Below are 12,687 nucleotides of genomic sequence, written 5' to 3' on the forward strand. Positions count from 1 at the left end.
TTTCCTCTCAAATATCCTTAAAATTTATCAACTTCTTTGACTTACCCAAAAAGTGTCGTAGCTTGGGACTGTCTTGACTCTTGCAATAGCAATCTAAGGTCTCTGATGTTTGCCTCTCCCCATTCCAGGCTGTCTTCCACATTGCTGCCATTTTTATCACTCTAAAACATAATTATGTTTACATCCTCTGTCATTTCTCTAATGATTTCATAGCTCTTGACTGCATGTAAATAAGACCTTTCATATTTCGTTCACAATCAATATGTCTAGCTTTACTCTAGGAGTAGTATAGAGTAGTCTTAGTGCACAAGTTCTAGAGTCAGGTAGCCTGCATTTAATTTCTGACTTCACCAGCACTGGTATTTACCTGGCATGTACTGGGATGCTCATAGCCAGTCTACCAGGCTGGGTTGGGATTTGCACCCTAGTTGTTGAATAGTTTAATATCTTCTTAGCTACTAACACTGTGATTTGGCAGTTCGCGTATACTCTCTAAACTTTAGTTCTCCGTCTTCAATATAAAGATAATAAGAGCATCAGTCCCATAACATTTTAATAAATATGAAATAAAATATCAATGAAATAAAGTATAAATGAAATCATGCTAGAGGAAGCTTAGTGTCATGTATGTCGGACAAACTGCTGTTTGCATTATCACCTCCCACCAATCTCTAACCATGTCACCTCCTGTTTTACCTCAGCAGACCTGCTCCAGAACTTTACTTATTTTATCACCCTAATTGTTCTGCTTGAAATAGTCAAACCCCATCAATTCATCCTTCCCACATTAAAACCTTCAGAAAGGCATTGTGAACACATCCCTGACTTACTCCATGGTAGAATTAGTCACTTTTCCTGTGTGCTCATCCCTATTATATTAAGTCATAAGTTATTGTTTATATACCTGCCACTGCCATTAAGTTACGAAAGCCTTCTTTGCATTATTTCAATTTTGTTAAATTTGTTAAGTTGGTTGAATGACTCAATGAAGTCTATCCTGATTAATAGCACATACTAAAAATTTTTATTTAAGTTGGAGTATTTTATAAAGGTTAATTAGGTCATTTTCATTAATTGTGATATTCAGGTTTTCAGTATCTTTACTGATTTTCTATCTGCTTATTCTGTCAATCACTGAGAGATTCGTTTTGAAGTCTCCAATTAGAATGTTAAATTTGTATACTTCTCTTTTCTTGTCTGTCAGTTTTTACCTTATAGATTTGAGGATCCATTGTTGCTTGCATATACATGTAGGATTGTTATGTTTTCTTAGTTAATTGACTCCCTTTCTGATTATGCAATGTGCAATGTTCACCCCCCCTTTTTTTTTGAGACGGAGTCTCACTCTGTCACCCAGACTGGAATGCAGTGGCATGATCGCGGCTCACTGCAACCTCTGCCTCCAAGTTCAAGTGGTTCTCCTGCCTCAACCTCCCAAGTAGCTGGGACTACAGGTGCATGCCACCACACCCAGTTAACTTTTTGTATTTTCAGTAAAGACAAGGTTTTACCATGTTGGCCAGGATGGTCTCGATCTCCTGACCTTGTGACCCGCCTGCCTCGACCTCCCAAAATGCTGGGATTACAGACATAAACCACCTTACTGGTCATAATGTTCCTTTTTATCTCTGATAATATTCCTTGTTCTGGATACTATCTGTTCTCATATTAATATAACCAGTTTAAGTTTTTTTGTGTGTTTGATGATATTTCTTTTTGCATTCACTTATTCTCATCTATGTTCTTATATTTAAAGTGGATTTTTTTGTAAAAAGCATAATCTGACTATCTCTGTTTTATAATTAATGTGTTTAGATTGCTTACATTAATGCTATTATTAATATAACTGCTTTTAATTCCAGTGTTGCTAGATGTTTATTTTCCATCTTTTGGCCTACTGTTAGATTAAGTGACAGTTTTTTATGAATCGATGTTACCTCTATTATTGACTCAGTAGATAAACCTACTTTGATTAATCAGAGTTACTCTTCAATTTGTAGTTTTCAACTTATAGTTTGTTAATGTATAGCTTTCTTATCAATTATGTATCTATTACCTCATTTGCATCCACAAAAACTTGTAATTTAGGTATTATTATACCCTTATCTGTTATAGATAAATTATACATAATTGGCATAGAAATATTTACACTACTAATTTTATACTGTGGTCTTCTTACTTTAGGGGAGTCACTATTCCCATGTAATTAATTTATAGTTATATTTTAATGTTCCCTTCACTCCATCCTATGTACCAGAGTGAGGCATGACATAGTACTGTTTTGGAATGTTGCCTCCACCCTCAGCCATAGCTCCAGCTACTACAAAAACAAAAGCCACTGGACTCTTAACTGCCTTCATTGTTTATGCCTGATTCCTTGGCTTGACCTTTGGCTATTGTTCTAGTGGGACTCTGGAATTATCTCTGCCACTGAAATTTTGTATAAAATACATCATACAACATGTGGCTTTTTGTGTCCAGCTTTTCTTACTTATCATAAAGTTTTCAAGGTTATTCTGTGTAATAGTATGTATTAGCCCCTCATTCTTTATTACTACTTAATAATATTCCAATATATGGATATACCACATTTTATTTATCCATTCACCTATTGATAAACACTTGGTTTATTCTACTACTATTTGGCTATTATGAATAATGCTGCCATGAACATTCCTGAATAAGTGTATGAATGAACATATATTTTCATTTCTCATGGGTATACATGTAGGAATGGAATTGCTAATTTGTGAGAAACTTCCAGACTCTTCCAAGCATCTGCACTATTTAACATTCCCACCGAAAACTGGCTAGCCATGTGCAGAAAGCAGAAACTGGACCCCTTCCTGACACCTTACACTAAAATTAACTCCAGATGGATTAAAGACTTAAACATAAGACCTGGCACCATAAAAACCCTAGAAGGAAATCTAGGCAAAACTATCCAGGACATAGGAGTAGGCAAGGACTTCATGAACAAAACACCAAAAGCATCAGCAACAAAAGCCAAAATAGACAAATGGGACCTAATGAAACTCCATAGCTTCTGCACGGCAAAAGAAACAGTCACTAGAGTGGATCGGCAACCAACAGAATGGGAAAAAATTTTTGCAGTCTACCCATCTGACAAAGGGCTGATATCCAGAATTTACAAACAACTCAAGCAGATTTACAGGAAAAAAACAAACAAGCCCATTCAAAAGTGGGCAAAGGATATGAACAGATACTTTACGAAAGAAGACATATATGAGGCCAACAATCATATGAAAAAATGCTCATCGTCACTGGTCATCAGAGAGATGCAAATCAAAACCACATTGAGATACCATCTCACGCCAGTTAGAATGGCGATCATTAAAAAATCTGGAGACAACAGATGCTGGAGAGGATGTGGAGAAAAAGGAACACTTTTACACTGTTGGTGGGAGTGTAAATTAGTTCAACCATTGTGGAAGACAGTGTGGCGATTCCTCAAGGCCTTAGAAATAGAAATTCCATTTGACCCAGCAATCCCATTACTGGGTATATATCCAAAAGACTATAAATCGTTCTACTATAAGGACACATGTACACGAATGTTCATTGCAGCACTGTTTACAATAGCAAAGACCTGGAATCAACCCAAATGCCCATTGATAATAGACTGGATTGGAAAAATGTGGCACATATACACCATGGAATATTATGCAGCAATCAGAAATGATGAGTTCGTGTCGTTTATAGGGACATGGATGAATCTGGAAAACATCATCCTCAGCAAACTGACACAAGAACAGAAAATGAAACACCGCATATTCTCACTCATAGGTGGGTGATGAAAAATGAGAACACATGGACACAGAAAGGGGAGTACTAAACACTGGGGTCTATTGGGGGGAAAAGGGGAGGGCCAGTGGGAGGGGGAGGTGGGGAGGGATAGCCTGGGGAGAAATGCCAAATGTGGGTGAAGGGGAGAAGAAAAGCAAAGCACACTGCCATGTGTGTACCTATGCAACTGTCTTGCATGCTCTGCTCATGTACCCCAAAACCTATAATCCAATAAAAAATTAAAAAAAAAAAAAAAAAAAAAAGAATAATAAATAAATAAATAAATAAAACAATCTTAAAAAAAAAAAAAAAAAAAAAAAACCATTCCCACCAGCAATTTATGAGAATTCCAGTTTCTCCATATTATGACCTATGCTTGTTATTGCATCTTTTTTATTCTAGTCATCATAGTAGGTACAGAGTGGTATATAATTTTGCTTTTGATGTGCATTTCCCTAGTGGCTAATGATGCTGAGCACACTTCATTGAGCTTATTGGTCCCATCATTTTGTGAGGCTAACATGACCCTGATGTCAAAAACAGAATGAGAAATGACAACACAAGAAAATTACAAATTAATATCCCTCAGAAACATAAAAATAAAAATCCCAAAGAAAGTTCTAACAAATCAACTAAGTAGTGTTTATATCTGAAATGCAAATCTTATTCAACATTTGAAAAATTAATAAATCCAATTTACCATATGGTCAGATTCAAGATAAAAAAACTATATAATCATTTCAGTAGATATAAAAAAGTCATTTGACAAAATTCAATATTTATTATATAATATACATATGTATGTTATATATATATATATAACATATATATATAAAACACACATATATATATGTGTTTAAGTATGCACATAACTCTCAGAAGACTAGCCATAAAAGGAAAATTTCTCTACGTGACAAGGAACATCCACAAAGACTTACACTTAAAGATATTAACATCACACTTAATGATGAAAGATTGATGTGTTCCCTCTAAGATCAAGCACAAGAAACAAATATCCTCTTTCCCTATTCCTTTTTAATGTTGAACTGGAGGTCCTTACTAGTGCAATAATGGAAGAAAAAGAAGTAAAAGGATTAAAAAGAGAAAGTTAAAACTTCAGTATTTACAGAAGGCATGACTGGCTATGTGGAAAATCTCAAAGAATCTACAAAAATACTATTAGAAATAATAAGTGCATTGAACAGGGTTGAAGAACATATGGTTAATACACAAAAACAAATTGCATTTCTACATACTTGCACAGAACAACTGCAAATTGAAATTAAAATGCACCTTTTCTAATAGCACCAAAACCATAAAATACTTAGATATATCTAACAAAATAACTACAAATTATATTTGTTTAAAACTATGCAGTTCTGTTAAAAGAAACAAAAAATGACCCCTAAATAAATGAAGATATTTATTGTGTTCATTAATTAGAAGATGTTGATTTTTCCCAAAGTGATCTATAGATTCAACAGAGATCTAATCCTAATTCTAGCATTATTTTGTATAAAAACAAGCAAACTAATTTTAATATTAAACAGAAGGCAAATAACTAGAATAACCAAAAAATTTTTTAAAATAATAAAACCATGTAGAACAAAGTCTGAGGCACCACTCAAACTGATATCAAGGCTTCTATAAAGCTCAGTGATTTAAACAGTATTATAATATAGAAAGGCTAGGCATGCTGATGGAACAGAATTCAGTCCAGAAATGTACTCACATTTGTATGGTCAGTTGCTTTTCAATGAAGGAGCACAGGTCAACCAATGAAGAAAAGATGCTTTTCAAAAGATGAGGGGAAGGAATTGGACAAAAAGAAATAAGGAATAAATCTTGATTTATATCTTGTTATGTAAAAAGTAACTCAAAATGAGTCACAGTCCTAAGTGTAAAATCTTATACTCTAAAATTTCTTGAAAAAAATTACAGGGGGAAATCTTTGTATCTTGAATTAGATAAAGATTTTTTAGATTTAATACCAAAAACATGATTGACAAAGACAGAAATACACTGTTAAGAAACAGCAAAGACAAGCCACAAATTAGGAAAAAACTCATATATCTGTTAAAGGATTTGGAGCTGGTATACATAAATTATATTTTCAAAACTAACAGGAAAACAACCCAATTTAAACAAAAGGGGCAAAATATTTGAATAGAAATTCAGAGTAGACATGAGGAGGACCAGTGTATGAAAAGATACTCTGCACCGTTCGACATTAGAGAAATGAAAATCAAAACCATAATGAGATATTGCTATCCACCTAACTAAAACTAAAAAAAATAAAAACCACGTAAAAAAACTAAAAAAATTTTTTAAAGTGGCAAGTGCTAAAGAGTATATAGAGAAACTAAAATTCTCATACATTGTTGGTGGGAATGTAATGTAAGAAAACAGTTTGGCAGTTTCATATAAAGTTAAATAGGCCAGGCATGGTGGCTCATGCCTGTAATCTCAGCACTTTGGGAGGCCGAGACAGGCGGATCACCTGAGGTCAGGAGTTCAAGACCAGCCTGGCCAACATGGTGAAACCCAGTCTTAGAAAGAAAAAAAAAGTAAGTAAAATAAATATAAGTAAAACCATATAAGTATGGTTAAGTATATATTTAAGTATATAAGTATATAAACTTATATAACCATATACTTATGACCATATATCTTGCTGGGTATATACTTATATGGTTATAAATATATACCCAGCAATCTCACTTTTAGATATATACTCAAGTGAAATCAATACCTATGGTTACATGAAAACCACACATGAATGTTTACAGTGGCTGTAATAGCCCTAAACTTCAGCTCTAGTACATCCACATAATAAAATATTACTCAGCACCATTAGGAATGAATCACTAATCTGTGAAACACCATGAATGAATTCCAAAGTATTATTCTAAGTGGTAGGAGCCAGAATCAAAATGCTACAACTGTATAATTCTAATTTCATTTATATAATGTTCTGGAAAAGGAAAAACTATAGCAACAAAAAGCAGAACTTTGGTGGTTCTGAGCAGGGAGGGAAAAGCTTACTCTCAATTAGCACAAAGGAATTCTTTTGAATAATGGACATTTTATGTTGTGAGTATAGTCTGATGACAAAATTGTGTTTGACAAAACTCACAAAACTTACTTAAAAGAGTAAATTTAAACTGTATATAACATATACTTTGATGTTTAACTATGTGTAAATTATACTCTAATAAAGGAAAAATTATAATAGCCTTGTTGGTGGTGTTAGTGACTAGACTATATGTGAACTGGTGGTTATGTTTATATGCCAGTTCTGAGCAAACTTTCTGGGTAATCTTGAATACCTCTTTCCCCTCTTCTTAGGTCCAAGTTTCTTCATTTTTCAATGAAAAGTTTGGATGGAAAAATGACTAGAGTTTCTTCTAGCCCTGGTATTCTGTGACTGAAGAAGTGATTTCTGAGGTTGTTTTTATATTCCCTCAATCTTTGAAACCAGATGCTTTTGTTGAAGTCTGGGCTGGGCCCACATTTGAGGCACTTCCACACATGACAGATAGGTATGTGTTTGTGCATGAGGATGGCTAGAAGTAATCTGGCCACCACCCTTTATTCTTTACATGCCTCCTTCCCCAAGCTATTTGTGACTGATCTGTGAGCAACTGCCATAAACAGCAACCCAGAGTCAAAAGATGAATTTAAAAAAACAAAAACTCCAAACAACTTGTACACTATCAGGTATCCTTTTGTCTCTCTTGATTGAATGGCTCAGTAGAGTATAACAAAAATAAATCCCATTCCTAATGCCTGCTCCCAAGTGGGAACTCAAGCATTCTTTACAATTACCCTACCCCTAAATGTAGGTCAGCGTGGATATAATTATTCTCATTTTATAAATTATTAAAAAGAAAAAAAACAACAACAGCAATGATACAATAAAACAAACTAAGATGTGAACATTTTAATTAACTACTCTATTGTCAATCTACCAGTAAGTGGCAGAACTGGGTCTTAAACTCACTTCTATCTGATATGAAAACCATTAATAAAAATGGATCTAACAGCGTTCCAGTCTGAAATATGGGAACCTAGTTCCTGTTCATATACTTATTTTTCTAATTTGTTCATTTATCAGCAGATATTTTGTAACCTGCAAACTATCAGGAAATATACTGTGCACAAGGGTAGATTGGATCTCTGCCACCATGGAACCTACATTTTAGTCAGGGGGGAGGGGAACGAACAATCAGCAGGGAATTATGCTTCAGCATTATAATTGTTATAATAGAATATTGTGCACAGATAAAGGAAGACAAAGGAAATCTCCCCAAGGAAAGTTATCTATGCTGAGATGTGAGAGATAAGTGGGAGTCAGGCAAGGATTTACAGGTAGGAAAAAGCATGACAACAAATGAGAAACTTAAGTAGTTCAGTAGTAGCACAGGGACTTGAAGCAAGGAGTCATGGAGTGGAATAAAGATAAACTGAAAAATACCTAGGGCTTGACTCATCCAGAATTCAGTGAAGTTTTTTAAATGGTTGGGACTTTTTCTAAGAGCAATATGCAAGGATTTTAAATAGAGAAGTAACATGATCAGATTATATTTTCCAGTTTCTTTGATCAGTAGTAGAAAATGAGAGTGAGCCAAGACCAAAGGCAATGAGACCCTTTAGGAAATCATTATTATCATCATAATCACATTGCTATCATAATAATGTCCATGATGATAGTGCTTGGAGATGGGGTTAGAGCCATTGGTAATGTAACTAAGTGGATGGACTTGAGCAGTAAGTTTTTGTAACTTTATCAACCCTAATGCTGCAATCTTGACATATATTTTGTAATATACTTTCCATTCTATTAAAATCAGTAGATGAAATATGCTATTGACACATAATTTCATAAATTCATAAAAATTTAAGACTAATAATAAGAATTAAAATAAGTAATAATATAATACGTTTTTTAATGAGTACACCACCACCAGGACATTCAGTCTTCCATAGGATTACAAAGTGCCTCCCTGAAGCATTGCCATTTCAATAGAGAACTACTAGATTCGAATGATATTCGGTCAGTCCCATTGACAGGTGTCAGTGATTACTTGATTTGTTGTGTGAGGGCAAGGGAAATGTCAAGTATGTTTCTGTTTTTGGTGGCAGTGTGGTTGTGGTATATTAACCAGCATTGTAGGTACCCAGTGAAGAGAGCTAGGTACAGTGGGGGCAAGGGGAAGATCATGGGTTCCATATTGGACATGTTGAATTTAAAGTGATTCTGAGACTTTACATTGGAGATGATTGGTAATTAGGAATCTTGTATGAGTAAATATAAACCTCAAGACTGGAAGGGAGGACTTCACTTGAGAGATGGATTTGGGGTCATCATTTTACAAATGGAAAAAGCAAAACAAAAGCCATAGAGCAGATGACTCTCCAGGGATAGTGGGTAGGATTAGAAGAGAAAAGCATGTATGTAGGTGCTTGAGGACCACACATAGAAAAAAAGCCGTGCAGGAGAAACTTCAAAAAGGCTACTCGAGAAAAAAGAAAATAAGGGGATACTTAGATCCCATAGAAACCAAGGAGAGAGTTTGTGAAAAAAAGGAACTCTTCTGGTTTGTTAGCTACTGCTTAGAGATCTAAGAAGATAAAGTTTGGGATGCTTTACTAATCTAGAAACAAGGAAGTCTTTACTCACCTCCAGGAAAAGTGTCCGAGTAATGGTGGGATGAGCCTTATTACAGTGGTGCCTGGAATGAAAGGAAATAGATTCTACCAGGTTCTGCATCTCTCCAAGGGCTAACATGGGTGTTGACATTCCCTGTCCACTTCTGAAGTACCTTAAATGTAAAGAACTTTAACATAAAGCAGAATAAGACACATCTGTAATGCTGGCATACATAGGATAAAGGGAGAAATCACACTCTGCTTTCGCTAATTCTGCTGCTTCCACCATAATTATCCTGTTAAACTAATCTCTGAAAGTTGTGAAACTAGTCCAAACTTAAAGTTCCCTCATAATTTGGAAGGCTAAAATCTCACGGTTGTAATTGTTCTCAAACATGTTTTCCCTCGGATGTGGAAGCTCATGCCTGTAATCCCATCACTTTGGGAGGTGAAGACAGGTGGGTTACATGAGGTCAGGAGTTTGAGACCAGCCTGGCCAACATAGTGAGACTTGGTCCCTACTAAAAATACAAAAATTGGCCGGGCGCAGTGGCTCAAGCCTGTAATCCCAGCACTTTGGGAGGCCAAGGCGGGTGGATCACCAGGTCAAGAGATCAAGACCATCCTGGTCACCATGGTGAAACCCCGTCTCTACTAAAAATACAAAAATTAGCTGGGCATGGTGGCACATGCCTGTAATCCCAGCTACTCGGGAGGCTGAGGCAGGAGAATTGCCTGAACCCAGGAGGCAGAGGTTGCAGTGAGCCGAGATCGCGCCATTGCACTCCAGCCTGGGTAACAAGAGCGAAACTCCGTCTCAAAAAAAAAAAAAAAAAAAAAATACAAAAATTAGCTTGATGTGGTGGCTGGTGCCTGTAATCCCAGCTACTCTGGATGTAGGGACAGGAGAATCACCTGAACCTGGGAAGCAGAAGTTGCAGTGGGCAGATATAGTGCCATTGCACTCCAGGCTAGGTGACAAGAGTGAAACTGTCTCAAAAGAAAAAAAAAAGATGTTTTTGTTTATTTTGCTGCAGTGTGGAGAGACTGACCTTTCTCTATGGAATTACCAAGGTGACTAGGAGGCTGAACACATGTCCTGAAAACTAGAGGGCAAATGTACGATGAGCACGTTCTTATTGCTGGTCAGTAATGCAGGGCTCAGATTCGCGTGCTATATGAACAACTTCATTTCCACTTTAGCAAAACCAACCATACCCCTGAATTTCCTTCCCACAAGACTCTAACATTTGAGGGTGGTGATGGATTCTCTGTGTGAGAGAGCAATGCTATTGCTATTTGTGTGAGCAATGAGGAGCTGAGGGGAAGTGTTTCAGAGGCAGCAGCCCAGGCGATGCATGAGGGAGCTTTGTTGATCATGGCCAGTACTTGGGTGTTCCCACCTTGAGCAAAATGCACCACAACAAACAGGCCACCCAGGATGCAGGGGAGGAGGTGAGGTGAGGTCTGGAGCCGCTGGATGCTCACTTGAAGATGGGGACTTTTCTGGTGGGTGAACAAGTGACGTTAGCTGACATTATAGTTATCTGCACCTTGTGGTGACTCTGTAAGCAGGTAGGTTCTAGAGCTTTCTTTCTACCAGACCTTTCCCATTACCAACTGCTGGTTCCTCACCTACCTTTACCAGCCCCAGTTCTAGGCTGTCTTGGGTGGAAATGAAACTATGTGAAAACACAGCCCATTTTGATGTTAAAATGCTTGCAGAGAGCCAGCCTAAAAAGGACTCTCTATGGAAAGAGTGGGAAGGCCGAGCAGAAGGAGGAGAAGGAGGAGAAAAAGGTGACCGTCTCTACTTCTGAGGCAGAGATAAAGGAATGTGAACAGCTCAAGAATATCTTTAAGCTGGATGAATTTAAGCACAAGTACTCCATCAAGGACCACGCTCTGAGGCATTGCCATGTTTGGGGGAACACTTTGATAAAGATGGCTAGTCCCTGTGGTACTCTGAGTATCGCTTCCCTGAAGAACTCATCCAGACCTTCATGAATTCTTCATGAATCGCTGGAATGTTCCAGCTATTGGATAAGCTGAAGAGGATGCCTTTGCCACTGTCATCTTCTTTGGAATCAACAATAGCAGCTCCATTTCTGGAGTCTGGGTCTTCCAAGGCCAGGAGTTTCCTTTCTGCTGAGTCCAAATTGGCAGGTGGACTCTGAGTTATATAAAAAGCAGAAACTGGATTGTGGAAGCAAGGAGACCCAGACACTGGTTAGAGAGTACTTTTCCTGGGAGGGGATCTTCAAGCATTTGGGCAATCCTTCAGTCAGGGCAAGATCTCCAAGAGATCATTTTATACTATTGCCTATCGACCTGTACCTGCCCTTCGCGAAGATGGGGATCATTAAAGGAAACTGAACATTGACAATAAAAAGATGCTTTCATTCAACTGCTCATCAGCTACTTAGAACCCCATTCTATTGTTCCCCCAAGTGTAATCTAGACTTTATTTTCACACTTCCAAAGATGGGCAGTTGACTAGGACAAGTTACTAGGCGCTGGATAGCATGGACTCTGAAGTCAGATGGAAGTGGGTTTGGATGCTGCCTCTTCCAAGGGATAACTGTGATATCTTGGGGAATGTATTTAAGCTAAGTGTCTATTTTTTTTTTTTAATGTGAAATGGGAATTATAACAACTATCAGACTTGTTAAATGACTCACATATGATGATGCATGTAAAAAGCAAATAGCACAGTCTTTGATAGATTTAAACATTTTCCATTTTGAATTGAAAAAAGAACAATTAAAAAAGAATTATTTGATTTAAAAAAAGAATTATTTTTAATTACAATATTTGTTTTTACTTGAAAAGAATTTTAATTTTTCAAGTAAAAAAAGAATTCTTTTCAATTAAAAAAGAATCTTATAATTGAACAAGAATTCTTTTTTGATTAAAAAAGAATTTTTAATTAAAAACTACAAGAATGATTCTACCAGTCTTTGGTGAAATAGTTCTTAATCATTTTTGCCAAAAGTGTCTTCTTCTAATTCCCAAGCATTGGCCATAGTTATTGCTCTTGGACCTGGCCAAGAAGTGTAATCTATTTTCCCATTACAGCTCTCCAATCATTAAATCTTCTCCATGGTAAGCATCTCAATTTCTTCAAACTTTCCTTAAAGAACATGCTTTTAAGGCCCCTGTCTATCATTGCTGTTACTTTTTTGAATTTGCTCCAAGGTGTCCCTATTCATCCAGAATGGAGAAGGT

At 36.5% G+C, this 12,687-nt stretch overlaps 1 pseudogene; it reads left to right on the plus strand.

Annotated features, from left to right (window-relative positions):
* Positions 1–10,872: 10,872 nt before the first annotated feature.
* On the plus strand, positions 10,873–11,825 carry LOC100402788 (elongation factor 1-gamma pseudogene; annotated as a pseudogene).
* The last annotated feature ends 862 nt before the right edge of the window (positions 11,826–12,687 follow it).

This window comes from Callithrix jacchus, chromosome 2, assembly GCF_049354715.1.
Source record: "Callithrix jacchus isolate 240 chromosome 2, calJac240_pri, whole genome shotgun sequence".
NCBI lineage: Eukaryota > Metazoa > Chordata > Mammalia > Primates > Cebidae > Callithrix > Callithrix jacchus.